Source organism: Lissotriton vulgaris, chromosome 3_1 (assembly GCF_964263255.1).
Source record: "Lissotriton vulgaris chromosome 3_1, aLisVul1.2, whole genome shotgun sequence".
NCBI classification, from domain to species: Eukaryota; Metazoa; Chordata; class Amphibia; order Caudata; family Salamandridae; genus Lissotriton; species Lissotriton vulgaris.
Genome location: NC_141689.1, coordinates 542677597 through 542705245, shown reverse-complemented (window position 1 = coordinate 542705245; position 27649 = coordinate 542677597). Strand labels below are relative to the sequence as shown.

At 46.1% G+C, this 27649-nt stretch overlaps 1 protein-coding gene across 1 annotated transcript in view; it reads right to left on the bottom strand.

The window, feature by feature from the left end:
* MRPS27 (mitochondrial ribosomal protein S27) overlaps positions 1-27649 on the bottom strand; it is a 393507-nt gene that overhangs the window by 273347 nt on the left and 92511 nt on the right. The window lies entirely within an intron of this gene.

Below are 27649 nucleotides of genomic sequence, written 5' to 3'. Positions count from 1 at the left end.
TTTAAAGATAAAGGACACTTGGAAGAGGACTTTGAGCAAGCCCCTTTAGACTTAAGGCGTTCTAGGGCCAACACCCACGGGAGCACCGGAGTACTCGAGTTACCTCACCCAAGGAAGCCGGTGCATAGGTGTCTTTTGGTGTCAGGAATCGTCGTTGATTTCAATGGCGATCTGCTGCAAAGTGCTGCTGCAAAGTGTTGCTGCTGTCGAAGAAGAAAGTGTCCGGGGTGATCCAAGCCTGGATTGGAGAGGAGACGAACCTGAAAGCAGAGGGGACAGAGTCTGGGTCACTAGCCAGTGACCAGGGGCACGATAGACGAGTGCCCACTGATGTTGTTTGATTTCAGGTTGAGGAGGTGAAGCTTGTCTCGTCAGCCACGCGGACCAGGAGGAGGTGTCCACGATGACCAGGATCTGGAATCGAGATGTCCCATGAAGGATGTCGAGTGCTGCGGTGTCGGTGCCCGGATTGGACCCAACAAGTCTTGGCAACAGCAACCCACGCAGGAAGTCAAAAGATGCTTTGGTGTAGACAAGCAAAGTCCGAGGGACTCACCACGCGGTAGAGAGTCAGGGCACGTCTTGAGCAACCAGGGAAGCCCAAGGAAAATCAGAGTTGCCTTCACAGAGACCCACCAGTCGACGGACCAGGGATCGCGGAGGGGCTTCAAGCGGAAACGCACAGAGCTGGCTCACGGAACACTCGTGGAGTGTAGGCCAGCAATCTTTAGTGCAAAAGGTGCTCGGGCTTGGGCTACACGTAACCCAAAGCACAGCCTCAAAGAACGTTGAGAAACTGATGCACTTGCAAATGTGCACAGTGTTCAGGAGTTCCGGTTCCACGTCACTCACAAAGGCTGCGGAACTCAGCTTTGCTGGGGACTCGGGTCGGCCTCTGAGAAGTCTGGAAATCCACCTCCTGGGCTGCAATTACTTTGTCGTCCGGCTGGAGCTTCGGCAGTGCAGATGGGCAAATGCTTCATTGGTGCCTGTCAAGCAGGGGAGTAACTCCTTTACTCCAAGGGAGATTCTTCAGCCATCTAGTCGTGTAGATCGCCGAAGTTCCAGGATATCTGTAGCAGAGTTTTGACCAGTTGTAATCTAAAGTCCTGTAGTCAGGGGTTTCTTTCTTATACCCAAGGAAGAGGTTGGACATACTCTGGGGACCAACCTATGGGAGGGTTTGGAAAGAGGGGTGGCTAGGCCCATTTCCTTTCTCCAGTATCGCGCCACAGCAGTGGCTAGTAGCCCCTGCAACCGGTTTGAACTGGGCTATGCACAGAGACACCAAATGTGCCCCTAGTGCAGACTTCAAAGCACTCTAAGAGTGCCCCCACTCAGCCCCAGTCCACTAAGGCCTGTCTTAGAGGTGGTTACACCTCCCTGTGACAGTAAACCTATTGTCCAGGCATCCCCCACCAGAGTTTCATCTAGCAGCAGGAGGCCAGACTTGTGTCTGTGGCTGCAGCATCTATTTTGTGATGCCAGGGCTCTTTTAAACTGGTACCGGGTATACCGGTCTGTACATGTCTCTCCCTCTCAAAGGGTGGAATTCTACCCCAGCCGCCAGCACTGGCAGGGGGTGGGGGTAGGATTCCAAAGTATTTGACACCAAACACATGTTTCCCTGCAGTCATTCCAAAGTTAGCATTTACCGCAAGGTTATAATGCACTTAAGAGTATATGGTCTGGTTGCATCATAGAACAGCCCCAGAGAATAGGTTCCGAAGGCTGCAGAGGGGGCCTGCTCATGCATGGGCACCTTCTCACACAAAACCCAGCAGCCTGCCTTCAGGATTGATAAGGCCTGCCATAGGGGTGACTGATAGCTGTATGTGTGTAGTATTTAAGGTAGATAACGATAACCTATATCTAAGTAAGGGGTGCATGCACCACCTTACACAGGCTGCAGTAGCAGTCCTGTGGTGTCATTTTGGAAGGCTTCCCAGGGGTGGCATAATACATGCTTCAGCCCCTGGTAGGCCTCTGGGGTACCTATGCCCTTAGTACCTAGTGTACCATACACTAGAGACTCACAAGGGAAATCAAAACAAGCAAGTAACCTTCGCTGTTCTTCTCTCTGGCAGATACACTATGCACATGGAATGGGAAATACATCTCTGGGAGAAAAGAGGTCTTGTCAAAATCATCAAGTTGCCCCTAAAGAAGGTGATATGCAGAGGATGCAAAGTCAAAGCTTGTATATCCCTGACAACTTAGCTTGGAGATGGTCAATGTGTTGGTTTTCACACTAGCCCATAAACTTAACCCAATGGCTGGAATAGGTAGACTTGGTAGAAGAGCAGCGAGCCATCAGGATCATATCCACCACTTCCAATAGCAGATTAAATACACTTGATTCTGCTCGCTCTCCACTTATGGAAGTGTAGATTGTGGTGGCTCAGATGTATAACCCTTTCCTGTTGCTAGGACAGCAAGTCTTTCTGAAGAAATTGCCAGAGAAAGGGAGAGATGTCAGATTTAGCAGTTCAACGTACCAAACTCCTGGGCAATCAGGATGAACTGAGCCTTGTCATTCCTGACCTTCCTCGGGACACCAGGAATCCGCATTAGTGGCAGAAATGGATAGAAGAGGCCAGACACCTAATGTAGATGAAACTTGTCGCTCAGTAAATCCTGACGAGAAAACGCTATAATGCAAAGGTGAGTCACCAAGCTTTCATGGCATTAGTGAAAAGAACTATCCAAGGCATACCCCACTGGGCAAACACATATGACCCGCCTCTGGGTGGAGATACCATTTGAGATTGACAAGAGGACCCCTCCTGATACTGCATACTCTAATGTTGAGAGAGCCCACCAAGTCACTAACTGTCAACACTATCTTGTGAATGTCTAGCCACTGGCAAAACCTCAGCACCCCCAAGTCTAGTATTTGATACCCTACCGCACCCTGCTTATTACAGTACTATATGTCAATCGTATTGTTCCTCAGAAAATCTTAACAGACCTGCAACTCATTGTAGTCAGAAAGGCTTTAGGGCAAATCGGATGGCAGCAGCTTCACAAGGTTGGTCTGGTTATTCTGCTTCTCACCTTGGGAACACCTTCTATCACCTACTTGGTGATTAGCATCTGAACTTCTTTGGTTAGTATAGCAGCATGGTCCACCGACACATGGCCACAAACTGGAGGAATGTTGGGAGGTGCGGACAAAAAGGTGAGGGTATATCCAAATTGAACAACTTGCAGGACCCATTAGTCGGAGGTAATTGCACACCAGATATATATACAAACTTCAATTTAGCTCTGCACCTGCCACATATGACAATTGGAAAGGAAAATAAAGCAGCTTGATGGCAGCCACAGCAGTCGAGGAGGAGGAGGAGGAGGACAGCAACATCTGCTAGTGGCCAGGGTCTCTGCCATCACCTCACCTTTTGGAGCTGCAAAAAGGTTAGGTGGGCTTCTGTAGAGGCTGGAAGTGCAGCCTCCATCAGTAAGTCAAGCTCCAGAATTGCCAGCACTGTTGGCAGAATTGACGGGCAGGAAAGATCAGCAAGAGCAAGTGGGCCCTGGCCCGACTATCCTTAACCACTCCAGGGCTGAGTCTGCTTTCTCGCTGAAGAGCCGGGAGCTGCCAAATGGCATTATTTATTTTATTTAAAGAGTTTAAAAGTGCAAACATAAACCAAGAGATCAGAGCAATGTACATAGACAAATCCACCCCGTTACAAAACAAGTATAGTCTGAAGAAAAAATGTTTGTCGTCCGTGATCATTCTATGGAGGCTCAATCACGAGAATCATGGTTAAGAGGGTGTCGGGCGATCCCTGGGAAAACCCTGGTCTCAGTCGTTAAGGTGTAAATCCGTTTAGTAGCAACCTTTTAATCTCTTTCCTGAAAGTTACTGTTAATGGGTTCGCTCAAATCTCAGGTGGGAGAGAGTTCCAGATCCTTGGTGTGGACTCCGAGAAGGGGCAGGAATAAGTCTTTTTTTTCTAAATCTTGGGGGTTTCAGCCGTAGGGAACTGGCACTCCTTCGGGAGTAGCTACCTTCTGAGATCGTGAGTTTTTGTTTGAGGTGCATTGGTGAACCATTTTGCAGGTCTTTGTGTGTTAGGCAAGCCATTTTCTGCTGGATCCTTGCTTCGAAACAGAGTCAGTAGAGAGACCTCAGAGATGTTGCGACGTGGTCAAAGTTGATTTTTTTTGTTCTCAGTGTTGCCATTTCATTAAGGGTCTCCTTGAGTGGAGCTGTTTGAGATTTCGGAAAACCCACCAGGGTTGCACTACCAAAGTCCAGTCTAAATATAACTAGGGATTGCACTGTCATTTTGAAATCAGGAAGGGGGGTGAATGGCTTCAGCTTTCTGCGCAGGGTTGAGTTGGTGAACTGACCTATGAGTGGATGTGCATATGTATTCTCGCATGTTGTGCTTTTAAACCAGGATGATTCGGAGAGATTTCATTGATTCGATGATGGATTTGATGATGGTTAGTTTGCATTTGCGGGTGTCTAGGTGGTTGATCAATTCTGAAATGGGAGTGGAGCAGTTGGGTGCGGAGAGGAGGAGGAATTCTGTTTTCAGGGCAATGCTGATTCTCATATGTCTAGTTAGAACAGTATTATTGTTGAATCCTAAGAATTTTTAATTCAGGTAGCTCAACCCTATTTGCCTATTCGAAACAATCTTGCAACCCGGAAAATCGGATAGTCACTCTATCATTTGCATCAATGCATTGAGTGATTATTTAGGTCATGAAAATACCATCAGTTCATCTTACGGACTTTACTTTTCATATTTTTATTTCGATGTTTGAATCTTTTTAGTCTTCGAACTTTTCTCAATGATGTTCGACAACAATTCCAGCACCAGCTCAAACAGCAGGGTTTGTTAAGGGGGACGCTGGCAGCTTGTAATGTGCCCTTACCGCCTAGTTGCTTACTAGTAAAAAATAATTCAACAATACTACTGCTGACACAAGTTGTGAAATACATATTCATCACCTTAACCCTTTTTTAGGAGTGAATCCTCAACACTGATCCATCAAGGGTTGTGAATTAGTGCTTGATTTGGACATAAAAACATGTAAGTGCAGGAGTCTACAGCTTTTTTCCGGAAGTCTACCACAGGGTTTGCCAAATACCATGACGATCTAGATTTGATTCCACTAATTGGCATTTCCTGTTTGTTTCTCTCCCTCTTGCAGGTTCTTTTTCATTAGTGCTTTTTATTTTTTTGGAAAACCTTTATTTAACAGTATGTGCAGACAAATACGGGCCTACAACCCTCAGGCCGGCCTCGACAATAAAGGGCACATCAGCAAGCAATTATACAACTCAGCAGCAAATCAGTACAACAACGAATAGACCAGGTTACGTTATACACAATTGTGCCGCCAAGCGCCAGGATAATGAGGTTTAATTTTATATAAAGTTCTGAAATAAGTCCATAGCAACAGGTCTGGAAGGATCCGAATCAGAGCAATGCAGTTAGGACTATAGTGGGCAGCGATCACAAGAAGGGTCAGCCAGCATTATCCGTAAGGTAATCAATCGCACTCAATGAAATCAGGATAGTAAAGAAGCATATCACATGGCGATCTCCAAACACTACCCATAAGTACCCACTCCTCCCATAGACCCAAGAAATAAGAAAGGAAGGAACCAGCTAGAAGGGTAAAGAGTAGAAAGGGAGAAGAGAGAAAGAGATAAGAAAGAAAGAAAAAAGAGGCCCATAGAAAGAAAAAACCAACAAGGAAATATACCCCCCACCCTACACGCATGCAGAGGCTACGGCCTACCCCCCCCTAGCAGCTTGTCTGTCGCCCCAGAAGAGTACCCGAAATATAGAAAAAGAAAAAGAGAAGAAAAAGAAATAGAATGTCACGGTTGATCGGAGGAGGGCCAAGGATCTATTCAAGCAAGCAAAATCGTTACCCGCGGTCACCCAACCCCAGGCCCCAACCTAACACCCATGCTACATGTACCTCCAACAGTCACAAGTCCCAGCCCCAGCCTTATACGTTCCAATGTGCAACAAGAAAATCCCCTTCTTCAGCCTTGGCCCCTTCGAATCTGCAGTCCAACAGAATCCAGTAGCAGTACAGCCAGCTTGGACGAAATGGACCACCATGGAGTCCGTTGCAAAAGTCGAGGTGCAAGAGACAAGACAAACTGGAGTGAAGCTCGATAGTAAAGGACCAAAGAATGCGCCATTACCATGCTACGGCTAGAGCAACAGGGAGCAGGACGATGCACAAGATCCAAAGTAGCGGCCGGCCGATGTACAGGAAGCAAGTCCAGGGGGACGCTCAGAAACGTGGCACCAAAGGACAAAGGAGATGGGCAAAGCGGCGACTGAGACACGAGCTCCGGCCATACCAAGGGAGCAGTATTGTCAGACTCCTCCAGGGTAGAACCGAAGAGTACCGCAGCGGGCTCTGGGACACGTCCCCCCGTCACTGCCACATACCCCAACTCGGGTGATCCACCGACAGTCGGCTGAAGATGTGGCTTAACATGCCGCACTGGAGAATCATCATGGCCAGCTGAAAAAGCCCCATCAAGCCGGTCCCCCAAACCGGTGGCAAAGTCGCGGAAGGCCAACCGCAGGTCCTCCAGTGCAGCCAGGATGTCGCGAAGCCCCAGCGGTGGATCAAGGATGGAGGGTGCTGTTGCGTCCGCCATCTTAGGCAAACAACCATCGAGCGCCCCGGGAAGCAAGCCCCCTTCACCAGCCATCGGTATCTGGAAAGTAATGAACTCTCTGCGGGGCCCTGGTGGTGCAGGAAACGTGGAGGCAGCCAGTCGTGGAGAGGTTCCAAGGACAGGAGAATCTGTGGTACAGGGAAACCCACCGGCAAGACCAGGGCGTCCGATGCGGAAGATGGCGACCGCTGCTGAATGCTGCAACAAAGAAGCAACCCCGGCCCTCTCCCAGCTGGGCCGGGATACAGTAAACGGGAGCCTGATACAATGTTGCGAGCGAGTCGCGCTGGGCAGCCGAGCAGGGAAAGGGCTGCTGTGAGAACTCCAGCGCCGCGCTCCAGGTCCGGTGCACCGGCTCCTCCCTCTCCGCAGCGGCCACTGCTGTTGTTGTCGCTGCCGGCCGTCCCCACCAAACAACGGCCCGGCTGCACCCACTTGAAAGGCCGGAATGGAAACCGGGGCTCAACTCCGCCGGGGCAGCTCCGTTCTCGACCGGAGTCACAGCAACGTGGTCAGGAGCATAGCACAGGTAAGCGTAGGGCTCGGAGGCACAGGATTTTTGCCAGGATATCGGCGAAGGGCGCAAGGGCCGGCGGAGCCGAAGAGCTAGGCGGCCATCTCGGCTGCAGGCTAGGCTCCTCCTCCATTAGTGCTTTTTAGGTCTCGGACCGTAGGCTGCGCTTGCGCAGTCTCGCTCCGAGATTTATTGTTTCTTAGTATGGGGGCTTTAACCCGCCCCTCTTCTCCATTGGCTGGCTTCCTAAATGGAGGCCAGCCATTGGAGGAGAGGGGCATCACTCCGTTTAAGCCCCGTCTTTTTCCTATTTGGGGCGTCTTTTTTCGCTTCTTTCTTGTTTTCTTTCTCTCCTCTTCCCATTGGCTGTAATTTGACCTTCCAGCCAATGGGAAGAGGAGAGAAAGAAAAACACGCCCCTGAATCAGAAAATGACGCTGCTTTCTCCGAGGCATTTCTGCCTCGCCTCGGAAAAAGATGGTTGTGCTGCTTGGTTTCCCGCCCGCCTCTCAGCCACAGGATTTCACATCGGCAGCCTCCCTTCCCCCCCCCCCCCTCCTGAGCCGGGAAGTTTTTTTTCTTGCCTCTGTTTCCCTGATTGTGCCGGTTTTCTTGCCTCTGTTTTCCTGCTTGTGATCTGGTTTTTCGTGCCTCTGTTTCCCTGCTTGTGATCGGTTTTTCGTGCCTCTGTTTCCCTGCTTGTGATCCGGTTTTCCGTGCCTCTGTTTCCCTGCTTGTGATCCGGTTTTTCGTGCCTCCGTTTCCCTGCTTGTGATCCGGTTTTTCGGGTCTCTGTTTCCCTGCGTGTGATCCGGTTTTCGTGCCTCTGTTCCCTGCTTGTCTTCTTTGCAGCTTATTTCTGAAAGCACGTCAGACAAGCTGCAAAGCGAATGAATGCTGCGTCAGGGGTAGTAAGCCATATATAAATACAATTTAGAATTTCTGCCAATGATAATGAGCTTTTCTGCGAAGTAGTTGCTACACAGTTGTATTTCTACGTTTATGTCTTAGTGCATGCCCTGTTTTTGATTTTCACATTTTGGTCAGGGCCGCACTGGTCTGGGGCCACTTTCAGAGCAGGATTGACCCCGCTTGACCCGTCCATGCCCTCGCGACTCCATTCAAGCCACGGCTCCTCTGGGTGGGGGTGGTTTGCTAGGGCTGAGGTTGGTTTCTCATCAGAGGGTCTGTGCTATGCCGCTTTAAGAAAAACTGTTTGGTTTATTAAACCACAGGAAAACACAGGTGAAGAAATCCTCAAAGCAAATGCTGAAGAAAATAGTTTTGAAAACAAAACCGCAGTTCAGTGATGTATGCATTGTTGTTCAAATAACCTGTTCTTTGTACCTCCCAAACCGCAGATGACACACATAGAGGTGCGCGTTACACTGTGTTCTGAACCTGCTAAGGTCCCTCTTCCGTCGTGGAGGCATTTCTACCTTACTGCCAGCCGCCGCCCATTCCCTGCCCCACTCATTTACACCCCTTCCCCCTCCATGTGTTTCTGAGGGATGTCACACAATCTAAAGAGCTGTCTTCGGTGTTTGTTAGAAACACACACAGAGCCTTTGTTTGCCCTCAGAGTCTCAGGAGGGCAAGGTAGTGGGACAAGTGAGTGCTAAAATATATCCAATTTCCAGGTCCTTAGCTGTGATCGCACCTTCTCTAGGACTATCCCGTGTTGTTTTTCCGATCCCACGCCTCCGCTGAACCACAGACAAAATATCGCGCACAAAAGGGCTGTCTCTCTTACTTTCAGTTCTTCATGGAGCCATGTTAGGAATTTAAGCTAGGGTTACCAGGTGACTCAGGGTTACCGGATGATAAGTTTCCAGAGCCCAGTTTTCTTTTCCCAAATCATTGCTTTTAGGTGTCAGCCACATTTAACTCAACCACCCCAGACCAGTCGTTCAGGAGATATCCCCATTAGGGGATTTTGACATTCTTACATGTCCTTTCTTCTCTGCATCTTTCTTTCAGTCTTTTTTTCCAACTTTCTTTCCATCCTTTTTCTGTCTTTTTTCCATTGTGCTTTCTTTCCATCCTTTCTGTAAGTTTTGCTATTCATCCACCTTTCTGCCTTTTCCATCTACCCTTCCTTCATCTTTCTTTTTATCCACCTTCCTTCCGGTGCATCCTTCTCCTCCCTTCCTTCCCTTTTCATTCCTCTTCATTCCATCCATCCATCATTCATTCCATCCACACATCTCTCCATTCACCCATTCAGCCTTCTCACCATTCACCCTCCTCACCATCAGCCATTCTTCTCCACAACCATCCTTTTCTCCATGCATCCCTTCACCCTTCTCTCCAGCCACCTATCACTCCATCCTTCCTTCTGTCCGTCCTACTGTCTCTTCACCCTTCCTTCTGTCAGCCTACCGTCTCTCCAGCCTTCCCCCCTTCCACTGCAAGAGATTGTTTCTACGAACTTCATTGAGACCTGAGTATCCAAACAAAGTCAAAGAAGCCATTAAAAAGTACATTTTTCATGTTACACAAAATGGCCCTGTGATGGCCACCCCCCAGATCAAGCTGCTTAAGTGTGTGAGTGTGTGTGTGTGTGGGGGGGGGGGGGGTTAATGACACCCCATCGCATGGCAACCATAATTTGCACCACTCATGTTCCTTTCCACATTCGACATAAAGCACTTTTGTGAAAGCGCTACACAAATAACGGATTTTTATTTTAATAAAAACAAAAGGTGCGGTGTGCAACACCTGCTTGTTTTCTGCTTTTGGGAAGCAGGTGCGATTGAGCAAATACATCAGTTATTTAAGAGTTCAAAAATGTGATGACATGCTATAAAACAAGCACTGATTAAGCCAATAAAACTGGCATTGGCTGCCACCCTTTTGGCTTTGTCACTGCTTGTTTTGTTTTATCATGGTTTTTCGAAAAGGTTATTGTTGGGGGAGGATCTGGGCCATTGACACACAGCCCAACCAACACTTTTTTCTGACAGCTCTAAGAGGCACTAATGACACTCGATGACCGAGCGGGAATGGTTGCCCACCCCCCTCCACCCCCCCCTCCCATGGTAGTCAACAGACTCTGCATCGGCAGGAGTTGGGGTGGGGTAGACCTCGTCTGCAATGGGGAGGTTCATGTGTTTATTTTTTTATGCGTTTACACTCACCCTCACACACCCTCTCCCACCCTTACCCCTTCACCTTCGCACACCCCCTCACCCTCATACCCCCTCACACTTTCATCCCCACACCCTCTCACCCTCACCCACCCTCTCACAGCCTCACTCACCCTCTCACAGCCTCACTCGCCCTCTCGCCCCTCACTCACCCTCTCACCCCTCACTCAGCCTCACACACCCTCATAGACATTGCTTGCCTGGGGTGACGACTTCCCTGGTTCCTATGCTTCAAGCCTTTGCTGGCTCTTGGAATTATGCTCTGGGGCTCTGTGTATGTGGTGGTGTGTGTGTGTGGGCGTGGGTGTGTGTGTGTGTGTGTGGTGCTGTATGTGTGTGTGTGTGTGGTGCTGTATGTGTGTGTGGTGCTGTGTGTGTGTGGTGCTGTGTGTGTGTGGTGCTGTGTGTGTGTGTGGTGCTGTGTGTGTGTGCGGTGCTGTGTGTGTGTGGTGCTGTGTGTGTGTGGTGCTGTGTGTGTGTGGTGCTGTGTGTGTCTCTGTGGCTGTGTGTGTGTGGGGCTGTGTGTGTGGGGGCCTGTGTGTGTGTGTGGCTCTGTGTGTGTGGCTCTGTGTGTGTTGCTCTGTGTGTGTGTGGCTCTGTGTGTGTGTGGCTCTGTGTGGGTAGCTTTTTTTGTAGGTGGCTCTGTGTGTGGGTGGCTCGGTCTGTGTGAGGGTGTCTCTGTGTGTGAGGGTGTCTCTGTGTGTGTGGGTGGCTCTGTGTGTGTGGGTAGCTCTATGTGAATGACTATGTGGGTGGCTCTGTGTGGGTGGCTCTGTATGTGTGTGTGGGTGGCTTTGTGTGTGTGTGCAAATGAAATAGGTCTTGCATTTGCGAGTGATTAAGCTATTGGCATTGTAAATGACAATGCCATTTATTTATGTTTTAAAAACCAAAACATAAATAAAAACAAGCATTAGAAATGCAATCGGGCTCGGATTTATTTGAGTTTGAGCTAATGGCATTGTAAATGCCAATGTATTGTTGCTATGTGTTATGGAGTGTGTTCATGTGGTGTGTACTGCCAGTGATTTCATTGTGAGTGTGAGAATATTGCACCGTTACTGCCTGTGTTGTCCTTCTTGTGAGTGGGAGAAGCTTGCACCTCAGCTGCCTGTGGTATCCTTGTGAGTGTAACAAGCTTGCACAGCTGCTGCCTGTGATGTCCTTCGTGTAAGTGTGCACTGTCATCGGTAGCATGTAGAAATGCACTATTACGCTAACCTGTAGATATGCTCTGTCAATGCTAGCCTGTAAATATGCACTGTCATCGCTAGCCTGTAGATATGCATTGGCTTCAGTAGCCTGTAGTTATGCACTGTCATAGCTAGCCTGTAGATATCCTCTGTCATCAGTAGCTTGTAGATATGCACTGTCATCGCTAGCCTGTAGATATGCATTGGCTTCAAAAGCCTGTAGATATGCACTGTCATCGCTAGCCTGTAGATATGCTCTGGCATCGGTAGCCTGTAGATATGCATTGTCATTGCTAGTCTGTAGATATGCACTGTCATTGCTAGAGAGAGTGGAGAGTGGTAGTGGAGAGTGGAGAGTGGTAGTGGAGAGTGGAGAGTGGTAGTGGAGAGTGGAGAGTGGTAGTGGAGAGTTGTGGTGGAGAGTGGTAGTGGAGAGTGGTAGTGGAGAGTTGTAGTGGAGAGTGGTAGTGGAGAGTGTTAGTGGAGAGTGTTAGTGGAGAGTGTTAGTGGAGAGTGTTAGTGGAGAGTGTTAGTGGAGAGTGGTAGTGGAGAGTGGTAGTGGAGAGTGGAGAGTGGTAGTGGAGAGTGGAGAGTGGTAGTGGAGAGTGGTAGTGGAGAGTGGTAGTGGAGAGTGGTAGTGGAGAGTGTTAGTGGAGAGTGTTAGTGGAGAGTGGTAGTGGAGAGTGGAGAGTGGTAGTGGAGAGTGGAGAGTGGTAGTGGAGAGTGGAGAGTGGTAGTGGAGAGTGGTAGTGGAGAGTGGTAGTGGAGAGTGGTAGTGGAGAGTGTTAGTGGAGAGTGGTAGTGGAGAGTGGTAGTGGAGAGTGTTAGTGGAGAGTGGAGAGTGGTAGTGGAGAGTGGTAGTGGAGAGTGGAGAGTGGTAGTGGAGAGTGGTAGTGGAGAGTGGTAGTGGAGAGTGGAGAGTGGTAGTGGAGAGTGGAGAGTGGTAGTGGAGAGTGGAGAGTGGTAGTGGAGAGTGGAGAGTGGTAGTGGAGAGTTGTAGTGGAGAGTGGTAGTGGAGAGTTGTAGTGGAGAGTGGTAGTGGAGAGTGGTAGTGGAGAGTGTTAGTGGAGAGTGTTAGTGGAGAGTGTTAGTGGAGAGTGGTAGTGGAGAGTGGAGAGTGGTAGTGGAGAGTGGAGAGTGGTAGTGGAGAGTGGTAGTGGAGAGTGGTAGTGGAGAGTGGTAGTGGAGAGTGGTAGTGGAGAGTAGAGAGTGGAAGTGGAGAGTGGAGAGTGGTAGTGGAGAGTGGAGAGTGGTAGTGGAGAGTGGAGAGTGGTAGTGGAGAGTGGTAGTGGAGAGTGGTAGTGGAGAGTGTCCTTCTTGTGAGTGTGAGAAGCTTGCACAGCTGCTGCCTGTGAGTATGAGAATATAGCATTGTGCATCTCTCTGCAATTCCTGTTTTTCATTGTTGCGAATGTGGAAGTTTGCATCTCTGCTGCCTGTAGTCTCCTTGTGACTGTGAGAAGATTGCATCAATACAGTTTGTCATGTCCTTCTTGTGAGTGGGATAAGGTAGCACCTCACCTGCCTGTGGCCTCCTTGTGAGTGTAAAATGCTTGCACAGCTGCTGGCTGTGATGTCCTTCTTGTGAGTGTGAGAAGCTTGCACAACTGCTACTTGTGATGTGCTTCTTGTGAGTGGGAGAAGATGGCATCAGAGCTGCCTGTGGGCTCCTAGTGGATGTGAGAAGTTTGCACTGCTGCTGCCTGATGTATTCTGCAGGGCTCCTCTGTCTCATCATCCTTCTTGACTATGCAAAGAACAGCTGCCTGGCACTGAAGCCTGATCTGTGCTAATGTAATCTGCAGGGCTGCTCTGTGTCTTCATCCTTCTTGCGTCTGCAAGAAGCAGCTGCCTTGCACCACAGCTGCTTGTGATGTCTTTCGTGCGAGTGTGAGAAGCTTGCACGTCTGAGTTGGAGAAGATGGCATCTGAGCTGCCTGTGGGCTCCTAGTGGATGTGAGAAGTTTGCACTGCTGCTGCCTGATGTATTCTGCAGGGCTCCTCTGTCTCATCATCCTTCTTGACTATGCAAAGAACAGCTGCCTGGCACTGAAGCCTGATCTGTGCTAATGTAATCTGCAGGGCTGCTCTGTGTCTTCATCCTTCTTGCGTCTGCAAGAAGCAGCTGCCTTGCACCACAGCTGCTTGTGATGTCTTTCGTGCGAGTGTGAGAAGCTTGCACGTCTGAGTTGGAGAAGATGGCATCTGAGCTGCCTGTGGTCTCCTAGTGGATGTGAGAAGTTTGCACTGCTGCTGCCTGATGTATTCTGCAGGGCTCCTCTGTCTCATCATCCTTCTTGAGTATGCACGCTGCCACTGAGCTATACGAGGAGCGCGGGACATTAAAGGAGGCACTTCAGTGTGCTCTGGCAAAACAGCCAATATTCGTTACAGCTATTGCAGATTCTGCAACGTTCGGAGTTTGAGAATTATGGTATAGTCCAATCGGAGTTTGAGAATTATGGTATAGTCCAATGAACAAAACATGTACGCAAATGTTAGCAAAGCAATTTGGGTATTGCGATGTATATGAACGGAAGTGACTGGCTACAAATTAACTATAGTGTCACTGAAGAAGCTGGCAGCCCTCTGCTTGAAAGGTGTTCACACATGCAAGATGTTTTAACCAAAATATATGGGGATGTGTGAGGAAACCACATAGTGAACAAATCATGTAATATGTGGTTTGTTAAATGCTATTTCAGGGAATACATTGATCAAATATAGCACCTTTGCTATCCTTATTAATACAATACTTTATATGGTGTAATGTCATTGATGAAGTTGCCCAGAATCCGTAAAAAAATATTTGTCCCGTAACGCAGGTCGTTTTGCATGGCCGATCCTCGGCATGTTTCACCTCATGGTGCTGCGCCTTTCTTTTTAAACCTGTCCTGTTTCCTGCTCTCCTACCGTCAGCATAGGCAGAACAGCTGACTGTGCGGGGTATGCAGGGATGCGTGATCATCTACACAAACAGCTTCACATTCACAGGCGCCATGGTGAGCTCGTTCTGTGGTGTGTTACATGTTTACAGCAACAGCATTCTTTCAGAGGAGCATCAAACAATTTTGCGAACATTACTGTTTGAACGCAGCAGCCTATTCCACCAGAAGCAACATATCTTCACAAAAGCCATTAGATCTGCACTGACTGTAGCAGCCCAGGAATGCCATGAAAAGCAATTAGCAGCATTTAAGGTGGAAGGGGGGAAAGCCACTAATAAAAGCACAGACAAAACGCCTACCATTAATTTAAAAACAAGAACGTTTGCAATCCACATTAGGAAGTAATTTCCTGCTACATAAGAAATACTACAGCAAATTGAAGAAAAACCTCCAAATTGCAGCATGTATGCCAAAATAGCAAATGGGGAGAAAAAAGTGTAGCCTCGGATGAGTGAGGCTGATGAAGCCCTTTCCCGGCCTGGCATGCAGCAGCTGCGCGCTGAGTGCTGCTGAATGGTGAACGCGCCCGGCCATCTGCATTCACTTACGGAGGCACCATGACAGCTCCTAATTATAATTAATGTACTTCTTTGCGCGAGCACGAACGAAATATGCACAAAATGGCGGAACAAAACTACATTTACCCTATCACTTCAAGCCTATTAAAACGACAGCACAACGAACACGAATAACTGGCCAGATGACAGAACATGCAAAGGAATGTGTGGAATTTGGTTCGGCCAAAGCCCTAGGAGATACTTTTTTTTCTTCTTTAACATTAGTTCTCGAAACTCCTCCCACTTTTCAGTGGGGAGGAGTCCGAGCCCTAATAATGTCATGAGCAATTCCAATAGCTCTAACTTTAACAATGCCGAGGCCATTGTATTGTAAATGCTTGTTCTCTTTGTCACTGTCTTGCAACTTTTTTCTTAGTCTTTTTCGCTCTCTTTTTTCCCGGACTTTTATATAGCGCGAACTTGAACCGAAGGTATCAGGTATCAGAGCGTTGTACACAGGCACCAGTTGCGCTACATGAGGACACATTCATTTTTTTTAGGCACGGGGAGATTACGTGATTTGCGCAGAATCACAGGATGTTGCGTGTCCTTGCAGAGACTCGAAACAGGTTCCCCAGATTTGAGGTTAACCGCCCTACCAGTTAGACCACATCCTCTCCCTCTTGGTCTGAGTCAAAGTCTGATGATGAAAAATAAGTCTTGGTACCAAAAAATGGGTGTAGGTGCCCACCATCTGCAGCAATCACACAAATATTAAGCCCTGTTCTGAAGGTGTAGTCCTGTTCAGTTAAAAAAATTTCTTCTTCACGTCTAGCGATGATATTAGTACAGGATTAAAACAAACAAAAAATATATAACCACCAAAACATCAAAAAACTTTTAAATGTTTTGGTTTTACCTGTTTATTTTGCATATGTGACATGGATAGGTAAAAGTACTACATCAGTGAAAAGGGAGCTGCATGTAGTAGTTGCAATTATTACAAAGAAACAAGCAGAGTCAAGAGAAGGAGGAATGTGTGGAAGTGGCCAGAACGGGGTTTGGAACTCAGCCCCTAGAAACAATGAATAAAAGGAGGTGTCTCTCCAGAATTATTAGGAATACACACAGCAGAATTGTAAAAGTTATATTTTGGAATCAATGTGCTTGATTTTCGATGCTTCATATTTCGGCTGCCTCTTGATGTCCTACGTTGCACAAATCTAACTTTTGACTCTCAAGAGTAAGGGAGCCTATTTCCCATTGTTTGCAAGACCTTTGTCCAAGTCTGCATTTATTAGGGGGACACGTCTACCACTGTTCACGCTGCCGCCTCTGTCAGAGTTTGTTTGGCCTCTGAGAAGCGCCACAGTACATTCTTTCATTACCTGAAATGCATTGCCACTGGGTGTAGCATTGGGTCCGAACTAATCCTGAGAAAGTGGAGGGGGTACATGAAATGATGAGACGTTCTTAAAAGTACTTGCTTTCAAAATCAATTTAAAGGCACAGCTGTATGCTCACAAAATTGCACTGAAAAGCCCTGAAAGTGCTAGCTTAAAGGAAGTCCAAAAGTGACTACTACTTGAACTTCCACTAGTCTTTGTAAAATGAAAAGAAGGTGATTGCGCATTGAGAACAACAGTGAGGCCTGGCTGTAGATGAGGGCTCTTTCAGTGCACACACCTTAAAAATTGTGGAGACTAGATTACCTCGCAGTTCCAATCCACACAGTTTTATTTTATTTCGACTTCCAGTCAATTATGATAATTAACATTTCTGACAATTAGACTGTAGCCCCACTCTTCCTGAGTTCAGAAGTGTGAACATATTTTAAAAATATGAATCTTTCTATATCTATATACTATTTTCTAGCGTATTAACTATGTCCAGCACACAGAACCCATAATAACAACGGGAAACTGTGAATGAGACAAACATGACCCGTTATTTTAAAAGATCATTCTCAAACACCACTTGATCGGGAAGCTTAGCAGATGCTCAACTGAGGAAAGTAAAACGTGTGGTTCTCATGTTTTCAGCTGCAATGTAGTAATGGGCAATCGAGCAGGCTTTTCTAAGCTGCTCAATGGAAATCCTAGAACCCATTACAATAAAAAGAATAAAAAGAGGCCCCTGGATAAACCTTCTTGTAAAAGGTACAGAGGTTTGAATATTGGAATGAGGAAACATCCAACAAGGGCTCAAAATTGAGCGGCTGAAAGTTAATCTTCAATGATTGAGCAAGATGAGTTCATTTGGAGTGAAGTAGCATGCATTTCTTTAAAAATCCTTTACATCCTTATTCGTGCTATAACTATAAATAATCAGCACTACAAATAAATTATTGCAAACAAGCATTCTGTTTTTTCTTGTGAGGTGGTATACTTCTAGAATGTTTCAGGGTACAAATCCAAGATGGCACCGATCATTCGCACCGCTTTGTTCCAAATGGAAATGTGTTTTTCACCAAGAAATTCCACAGTAAGTCAGGAATAAAGAAACACTACTCATAAAAAAACTTTCTGAATAGCCCCTAAAAGTCTGAGTCTGGAGTGGATAGTCCTAGAAACTGTGTTGTGTGATTTCAATGTGGATCTAGACAGTCGTTGAAGCACTTTTTATGCAGTGATGTGACACTTCTGACCTATCAGGCTAATGGAAATCAACAAGCCTTTTCCTCAAGGTTGGCTGAATTCCTTTGCCAAATAGTTAACACCAAACATAACAGGAATTAGCAACGGAAATGCTGGGCCATAAATGCAGAAATGGAATGAAATTAGATCTGTTTAAAATGAAGAGTAAAAGTGGCTCCTTGGCATCTCCTATAAAATACAAAGCTTTTCCTAAGTGTATATCCATATCCATTACTATACACCAAGGTTTGTAGAAAGGAGTTTGCTCTACTTTGCTGGGCCCAGAAGTCTCAACAGCAATAGTGCACAATGATTTGCTTTCCCAAACTCCCTTTTGTGAAATTTCATTCACCATGATTTACAAATGAGATGCTGCAAATTTTGAATTCGGAAACCGCATGTGCCAAAGTGGCGAGATGCCATCTTTTCCCAGGTGCAGGAGGAGAGGAGATGGAATCGGCCATCTGTAAGGGATAGTGCCTCTGCGATCCCTGCGGTGCCTGAAGCATGGCGTCCATATGGCCACGCATCCTTCTCCGCACTTCATCCCTGGGCTTCGTTATTAGACTGCATGGCACTCTGCAGACGCGCTGCAAGCTACCACAAACAGGATATCAATGCTCAGCTTCAAGTGTTATTCAAAGCCCGCCATGCGCGAGCCAAGCCAACCTGGCTCCATCTCGCTGGAAGAGCGACATCAGATGCGGTGTATAAAGGGCACGACCTCAGGAACTGCAACAACTGTTACCCATGCTCGCAAGCACACGCCACACTGAAAAGAAAGCCAGACCAAGAGCAGGACACAAAATGAAGGAGCAAACCAAGACAAAGGAGGATCCTAGATCGCTCCTTGAGATGGATGGCTTCTGCATAGCTGGCAAGTCTTTAGCTAGTTTATGAGTGACATTCCAGGTTTTTAGAGCGTCCTTGTACGACATTTCAATGCATTATGTGACACTAGTACAAGCAAAACAGTAGGAAAGTCAGACATATCACTTTGCTGCTGTCTACTGGTCTAGAAATGGCATAAAGCACTGAAACGGCCTTGAAGTGTTTTGCAAAGAGGTCTTGGTTAATAGCCGGGATGGGCTAAAGATGTCAGTTATGTCTTGGACTTACGACTTCTATATCCTGCCCCCCTACATGCATTGACTGATGATGTACAGTCCAGAAAGTTCCCTTTCCACCCCAAAATATTTTAGTTCTTTTATATTCCGATTGTAGCTGGAAGCAAACATTGACACCATAGTATGCGCTTGAGAGCACGGGACTATCTGGATTATTCTGGTCTTTGCACTGTAGGTATGTATATTGAAGTATGGTATTTCGCTTACTAAAAATTCCATTACTTATCATTAAAGTTCTTAGGTTCTGCATGTTTTCCTTGCGATATAGCCAGAAAAAAAGACTTGTTTAAAAAACGTATAATTTATAAACTCATTGACAAGTGGAGCAGCAGAGTGTGGAGTGGACTTCTTACGGTGCATGGCATTCAAGATGGTGCGGTGGTGAGGCAGGCTGGTGGGGGAGCAGCCTCTGTGCTCTAAATCACGTGGAGAAAGTATTTCTCTAGCGCTGGCAGTGTGAAAGTAATTGTCTTTATTAAATCAAGTGAGCAATTGTAAAGCACAACACTGTTGACCCTAGGGGTATCTGGGGGCTGGGGCTGCGTCTACATCGAAGAGCTAGGTCTCTAGTCTCTTTATGGTCTGTCCCCGAGGGGGCTGTACGGAGCTGGGGGGGTGGGTGGTCGTTCCAAGTCTTGGCAGTTAGGTATGAGAAGGAGGGGCCACAGCTGCAACGGATGCAGTGTATGTGTGCGAGTGCCTGGTAATAGGAGTGCAGGTGTTTAGCAGGTTGGTGGAAGTTCAGTCAATGGTTGAGGTAGGCAGGTCCTAGGCCATGGAGGGCTTTGTAGGGGTGTGTGAGGATCTTGAACTGATATATTTTCTGGATGAGAGACAGTGGAGGTCTCTCAGGTGTGAGGGGGGGGGATGTCCAGGATGAGTCTGGCTGCTGAGTTCTGTATTTGCGTTCTTTACTACATGGACCAAGGCAAAGGTCTTTTTATGTTCATGCCGTGCAAGCAAAACGGTGTGATTTATTAGCCCAAATACCTCCGCGTCTGTCAGTTCTTAATTAAAAAAAAAATAACAATAATGATAATAATTGCTAGAGCCCTCGTCTGGAGACCACTGGCACTTGCGTTATCCATTGCCTCAGTCAGCGGTGTCAACAACAGTACTAACCGTCTAACCATCACACTGCCATAAGTGTGATATTTCCTAATATTCCAGGTCCCCAAATCTATAACAATGGCTTAGGCGATAGGTATACGTCATTTTTATGTATATTGAATTAATAGACAACTGCTGTTGTGCTTGTAGCCAAATTAGACAAACATCGCCATCATGTGGCAGACTGTCAATAGTGCCGGTGTAGCAAATTCAGTAGCAGTGTGAGCACTGGAAACCACTGGCTCAAATAAAGCCATGGCGCCTGTCCCTTTCAAGCAGTTGAGGAAGAAAGGGAGAGCAGTTATTTTACTTAATTTAGCCCTTCCAAGTAATATTCCATTATTACGGGATGTGGATAAAACACTAACTTGCGTTAGATTAACCCGAGATGGGTGGCACTTGGAAGGGCTTATTCAGGCCAGAAATATGACCTGAAGCCATTATTGTTCGGCCTCTCTGGTGTGACGTAGCTTTGAATTGTTGCAAGAAAGCCCTAGTTTTGCTCTTATTGGTAGCTGCGTTATTCCTCCTTATCTTCTCCCCTAATTTTCCGGGGTGCTAGTTAGCTGTAGAGCTGAGGGGTTACCTTTTCTAGAGGTGGACTAAGAAAATGTTCCTAAGGGGAAAGGAGCTTTATTGGCGACATGTTTTTATTTATTTAAGGTCTGTTAACTTTGCGTGTTTCAATTCTTCGAACTAAACCGTTTAGACAAAAAAGGACAATCATTTGCGTTTCTCCGCCTGTTCTCCAAATAGCTTTTCAAGCTTTCTGACAAGATACTACCACGATGCATGAGTAAGGGATATGATTTTTTTATTCGCTGTGTGCATCTTCTTCTTTAAAAAGCAGGCTAATGATCAGTGTTACAGGATGTGATCAACTCAGCAAAATGAGAAGACTGCTGTGGTGAGCGGTTGCCATGGAGACCGAGTAATAAGATTTTCTCTGCTGTCTCCTCAGTCCCCACGCAGCCATTTAATGCAGTCTAAGGTACGCCCTGCACATCTATTAATGACACTGCTCCATTGTTCCCGAAAGCAGGCAGTCAGCCAGGCACAGTAGATGCCCTGCGCTCCATGCTTTACAGGGCCTAAAAGGCACACGCTTTCACCCAAAAATACCGCCTTCCATTAAAAAAAATGACATTTGCAAACTTTCTCCTCGTGTGCGCATTACCCACTTCCAAAGTAGAAAGCAATCATGAAAACCACACCATCTCTGCGGCCCTACCCACAAATATACAGCTGCATCGCGAGGATGTGTAGTTTGCACTGTTTTTAAAAGTTTTTTTATAACACGTCACACAAAGACAACGCCAAGAGGTCTGCTAATATATTTCTATAGTAACACATCCTTCAGCGATGAACTTCCAGGAGCCCAGGGCAACAATGGACTTTGGGGAGAGGATGTGGTCTGAGGCTAGATTGATGACTTTGGTGTTGGAAACCAGGGTTCGAGCCTTGGGGTCTCACCCACATCCCGTGATTCTGGGCAAATCACTTGATCTCCTCGAGCCTGAATGCGTCCTTGTGCAACGTAACAGGTGCTCATGTAAAGCGCTCCAAAACCTTCGACTCGAGTACGCGCTATATAAATCTACATAACATTTTTTTTTTAAATGTGGTTCAAGATGGCTGCCTCTGTTAACTATAGCATCGAATGCGATGAGGCACATGGCCTGGACGTGTCACCCCTTGGTGGGATCCTGGGAAGAGGAGGAGGCGGGCTCAAACAGGCAACAAAAATACCCCTCAAATAACGTCACATCCCTGCTGAGCGTTGTGCCGAAACCTCACAGGAAGAAATGCCTCACAGATCCCAACCCTGGGCCTCCTAGGCCCTCGCGGAAGACCTCCGATTATTCAGGACTCCCTTGTGAGTGGGTGGAGATATTAAATCGGTTGATCTATAATTTATAGAATAGTCCATAATGAGCTCTGCCACCGAGACTTGTGTCAGCCGGCAAAATGCGGCCTGCAATCGGGGGCGCAGGTACTTCCGGGGACCCCGGGCGGGAACGTTTGGATGTCCGTGTGCCTCCACTATGCAAACTCAACCGAACTATGTGCATGAGTTGTTCTCTCTATAGCATCTTTCGCATCAGAATGCGTAAAAATGAAGGATTGGTGACATTAGAACAATGTGTTTTATTGCTAAAGGAAGTCCAAGGCCACCAGAAACATTATTCCCACAGAAATATTGCTGACAGAATGCTGTTCGAGGCGAGGTGTGCCACCTAAATGGATAACAACTTTGAATATATTCATCGTTTCCTGTGAGAAGTAATGCCGATTAGACCCCCCCCCCCCCCCCCCCCCCTGTGGGATAGGGCCGATCCGGAGTAAGTGCACGGATTACGGTGAGCCTCAGACAGACGGTGCTCGGTAATTGCCAGCTTGAAGGCTCAGTGGGCCCCGCACCTGCTAATTAAATGTTTGAACCCTGGAAGAGGGGCTCTGGCGCCTTCCATCAATCAAAGGACCAGAATGTAGGCTGGTAATCGAACACAAATTGAGAACAGTTCGACGCCACAATTCAGAGTGCACTATAAAAATAACAATATTACGTTTTTGTAGTTTAAATACTGGAAAACACCAGGCTGGGAGGAGACTGAAAATTTTCTTTAAATGATTCATCACAATATTCTAAGATAAGAAATGCACGCAGTCAGGATACTTTGCCTGGAACATTCTGCGTAGTTATCTAGATACAATCTCCTCATAGCAAGGGCATGTGTGCACAATCAAGTCTGCCCATAAAGCACAGAGACAATTAATATAATAATATAACAAAAATGAGCCCCATAATATTAATGGCACGCGCATTACAACGGCAAAAATAAATTATGCATCATATTATGTCACGAGCACATTATCTAAATTGTATGCCATGGCGGACAACTTATAACTGCGTTATAAGTAATTAATCTTCTTACTGGGCCAAGTGATGTGGGCCCCAGAATATATCACATAGTTCCTTTTCTAAGGTAAGTGTCAGGAGAGGCACGACTTAGAAAGCGCACCATGAGGCACATGCCAAGACCTTTGGGCGATCAGACATATATTTTTATGTAGGAGATTTACATTGTACTAAACATAGCCTCATGATGACTTCCGAGGGCTGTACAGATCAGATTGCAAGTTCCAGATTTGTGAGGTAGTGCCATGTGACCGAATGCAGGGGTGACCACTATGCAATATTCCTTAGTTACTACCTGCAAGCCTGTGGTATGATGACGAGCACTAGCCTACACTGAAGCCACTTCTTTATCCAATCGTGTCTCGAAGAGTTCAGTATTCCTGAGCTTTCTGAAATGGAGGTGACTGGGTTCTTGCCTTCAGACTGGAATGTAAAAGATTTCAGAGTTTGAGGCCAATTAATCCCAGAGATCGGTTTGGTGTTGTTTCTTTGATGGTGCATTCTTAGAAGAGCTGTAAGTTGACTGTTCGTAGGTTCCTGATGGTGGTGTAGTGTGGTGCTAGGCTTTCAAGATATCTGGATCCTTCGTCTTAAGAAGTCGTGTGAATGGTATAGGGCATCTTGGATTTTATCCTGGACTCCACCGGGAGTCACTGGAGTGCTTTTAGACTAATTGCCGGGGTCACGTTTCAGAAAATTGAGGCATAATGTGGCTGCTTCAGGTTGTATCATTTTAGGTTCAGTGAGCTTTCGTGGGAGCCAGTGTGGATTATACTCCCATATGCCAGATGGCCTGGTACTAAGGATCTATCTGGTCAGCGCTACTCTGAGGTTAATTTGCTTAAAGTGAGGGTATTTTCTTGAAGAAAGTTGAAAGCTCATACCTTTGACCTACTGCACTGAGTTGTGGTCAGTGAAATAGATCTGTATGGAAAATGATCTCCACATTTCCTGCTTTTTCCTCGTCTTTTGGGGGGTCTGACTAGGTTGGAATGAAAGTCAAAGTGGAGAGGGACCTGAACTTCGAGGTTTTTAGGTGAGCATTTTCAGGTAATTTTCTCATGGAATTTCCATACGAAACTGAGACCAAATATTTGTTGACAGCCTGGATAGGGTGCCCAAAAATAGGCCGTTTAAGAGGCGTTATTGGAGAGGAACAGTAGGAAGAACCTCCTTCAGAAAGTAGGTATTAGATACAAAATTAAAAGCAATTAGAAGAAAAGACAGAGATGATGCATAATTTTCTCCAACAAGCTTGTCAAGATGCAATGGAGGCACAAAGGTTAAGCAGAAAGTGTTTATCTGGTGTAAATTAGCAAGATTCCAAAGGGTACGTCAACACCGAGGGGGAGACAGTATTAGTGCGCATTATCATCACTTGTGCCCTCAATAATAACATTTCTAATAATTTAAATATCTAGGAAAAAACGAGGGTTAAATGGTTTCTTTCCGATTATGAAAAATAAGCGTTTGTCAGTAATCTTGTTCCTAGTGACCCATTTCGCAGTTACCTCGGGCAGAGGGAGTATCCCCATTCTGAAGATAATAACCGGTTTTAGATAATGGTGCGGCTTGATTCAACTGAAACACCTTTCTCTTTCCTCACATTTCAATCTTAAAATTCACTATGATTAATTACTCCTCTAGACCTTTTCCCATTCATAGATATATCAATGTCAATTTTATTGTTTAGTTACTAAAAAACATAACGATTTGTGCCCATACAATACTAAAATAGCCATCCAAATACTAAAATTGCTAAAATTAAGAACCATATTGTAAGGTTTAAAGAGTGTTTCCCAGATCTCCCCGCCGATTTAAAGGACAAAGTGCTTCCTGTAGAGCAGAAAGTGGAAACTCTTGACAGCAGGCACCTAAGTGTAAGCACAGGGATTGCAAGACCTAAGTCCCTCCTGGAGAAAAGGTGACCCCAGTCACCAAGGACACAAGGTAGAAAAGGGTAGTTAAAAGCCAGAATTAGCAACTAGTCATCTCAAACCTCTGTACTCTAAGTAGAGCAAGGAGGCAGCAATTCATGTTGATGATTTCCCCTCTCTTGCATCCCATGCCACAATCAGACCATGCAGCAGTCTTACCAGCTTTTGGTAAAGCTATTTCAACAAACCTCTCTGTAGGTCTTTAGCCATTTTAAAAACTAGTTTTGAGTTATTGTGTCTTGTTCTGACCAGAAATGCCTTAGATCACAGGACTGTAGAGACGTCTGGTAACCCTGCTACCCCCTTCAACTTACCTTTATAATGTATCAGTGTTGAAATCAACCTTATCTTATTTAAACTAGAGTTAGCTTAAGGGCTGCCTCAAAATCTATTCCAGGTTCAAAGGGCAGTTAGATTCATTGTCAGTATTCCCCAGTAGATGCTTTAAGAATTTCTACTGTTTTGTTGTTCAAGTTTATACTTCAGCCTAGTATGAGCTTGCTGGCCGGCCACACTTGACCTTTATATCAATGCTAAGGTTGGCCCCAAGGTGCAACTGAATTCTGCAGTCCTGTTTTTTAGTTGGCCGAGTACAGAAACTGGTCGCAAAGATCATCTGCTGGATGTAGGGGAACCGGGATTCAGTTGTACCATTCAGCAGCATCTTCAAAACAGGGACCTGTTTAAGACCAAGAGACAATATCAAGTGGTTCCTGAATCAGGGTGCACAGCAGTTAACTGCCATAAGACCTAAGAAGTAAAGAATAAACTCAATGTCCTTCCAAGGTAGGTTGAGGGGACAGTGTGGGCGAGTATACGGGGGTGGGGGGAGCATCCAACCAAAATGTAACTAAACTTGCAATCCTTAAATGATCTCAGCAACTCCTCAACCTCCCGGATGCTACAGTATTTCTTAGGTCGTTTTTGACAAGGTGGCTGCAAAGTCCTCATGGCAGTTCACTCATTTAGGAAAACCTTCAGGCGGGCTTCAGCACTCTGGTCCTTGCTCTTTTTCCTCCTTGACAGCGAATGGCTCCTCTCTACACAGGGTGGTTCAGCTTCCCTTTCTTCCAGGGCAGGTTGGAGCGAAAGGCTAATTCCCATCCTTCAAGGAGAACCACAACCTGCTCCTGGTTAATGCCTCTCTATGCCAGATCAACACAGTCCGTGGAATCCAAATCTTTTATAAATGTATTTATCCTCCTTAAGGGGTAATGAAGGAAAGCTAGGGCCTACTATAGTTCGAACTACTTTCACAAAGTAAACACTCCTCAAATCTGCATAGGGCATGTCTTTCTGGGCCTCATGGAGATTGGATCGGCCTGGCATCAAATTGGACAGAGAACAAGGGAGGAAGTCTTGACCAGTGAAAAACGATATCTTTTTGGATGGGGCCTCTCCTTTGATAAGTAATGATTAAAAGTGCAGAGGGGGTGGGTGGTCAGTTAGGGCAGTTATTTGCTACAGGGCCGATGTGCAAGATCCAACAAGAAAACCCAAACCAACCAGGACCCAAGAGGGACAGAGATCATGGGACAGCTGCAAGCAGGGTGTTACATTCTTCAGGAAGACAGAGACAATTTGTACGGGAACCACCATTTTATGTAGGCACCACATATGTCAGCTTTATGAACCCATTCACTCTATCCAATCTTTTTCAGCCAGCCACGCACACTCAAGTGCATCATTCCACATATGTGGCACATAACACATAGGGCAGTGAGGACTCCAGTTACTGGGGGGCGGGGGTGGGGGGGGGGGGGTAACTACAGAGAGTTTATAGGATTGCTGGTAGAACGTGTCTTTCCTGGAGTACAGAAAAAGAAGATCAATGCCCGAGTTAAAATCAGCTGTTACCCCCTTCTGGTTCCATCTAGTCCTGGTTAAGGAGGCAGTTATTTGCCCCCGACCAGAAAAAGAGTGCTCCAGGTGCTTCTCCAGACTACAAATACAAGTGTTCTGTGGTCAGTGTAAGAATAATTGTGGAGAAGTAAAGAAGGAAAAGTAAGATAGGGATAGATTAGCACAGCCTTCTTGTCAAGGGATGAGCTTTAGCTCTAAATGCTGTTTTATTGTCTCGAAATGCTGTTTTGAAGAGCTTGTGATCATATGTAAGTATAAAGCATCGGATACATCACCCCCAACAGTGGAGTTTTTCTCCATTCCTCTTCCATGCTGTGCCTTTCCCTCCTTATACGGGCGAGGCACGTCCAGAAAAAGGCGTATTTGGTGACCTCTGATTTATTTCTCATGTATGCAGTACAACGTAATATTTAAGTCATAAGATATGGAGAGGAAAACTTGATACTGAATACTTTTATGTCAAAAAAACAATACTGCATGCATATGCAAAAGTAAAAGGTGACAAGTTTTCGCCAGATCATACTGAACTATTTTCATTGTTAAACCTTTCTCCTACTATTTGGCAAAGAGGTTACAGTAGTGAATTGTCTATATAAAATTACATTTTTGTGCTAAAAGATAAAGCTGTTTTTTTTGTGGCTGCAGTTTTAAATAGCTCAAACTCTACCCGAGCGCTTAACATGACCACCAGTTACATTACACAAGGACACATTCATTTTTGGTAGGCAGGGGGAGATTAAGTGAATTGCCCAGAATCACAGAATGTTGAGCCAATGCCGAGCCTCGAACTTGGTTCCCCAAAACAAAGTTGGCAGCTCTACACCACATCCTCTCCCCTGTTGGTCTGCATTTCTAACAATTACTTCCATTTTACTATTTGCATGGCAAAATTCGAACAACATTTTTCACGAGGGAGTACATTATTCATGAGGATTTTTACATTAACAAATGTAATGGAATTACGAAATCATGTGATAACATCAAAAAACAATCACAATTTGCTTAACATTATCCATCATACATTCTATAGACTCTAAAGCATACGTGGACTGTCCAAATTGGTAACCACATTATCTAGT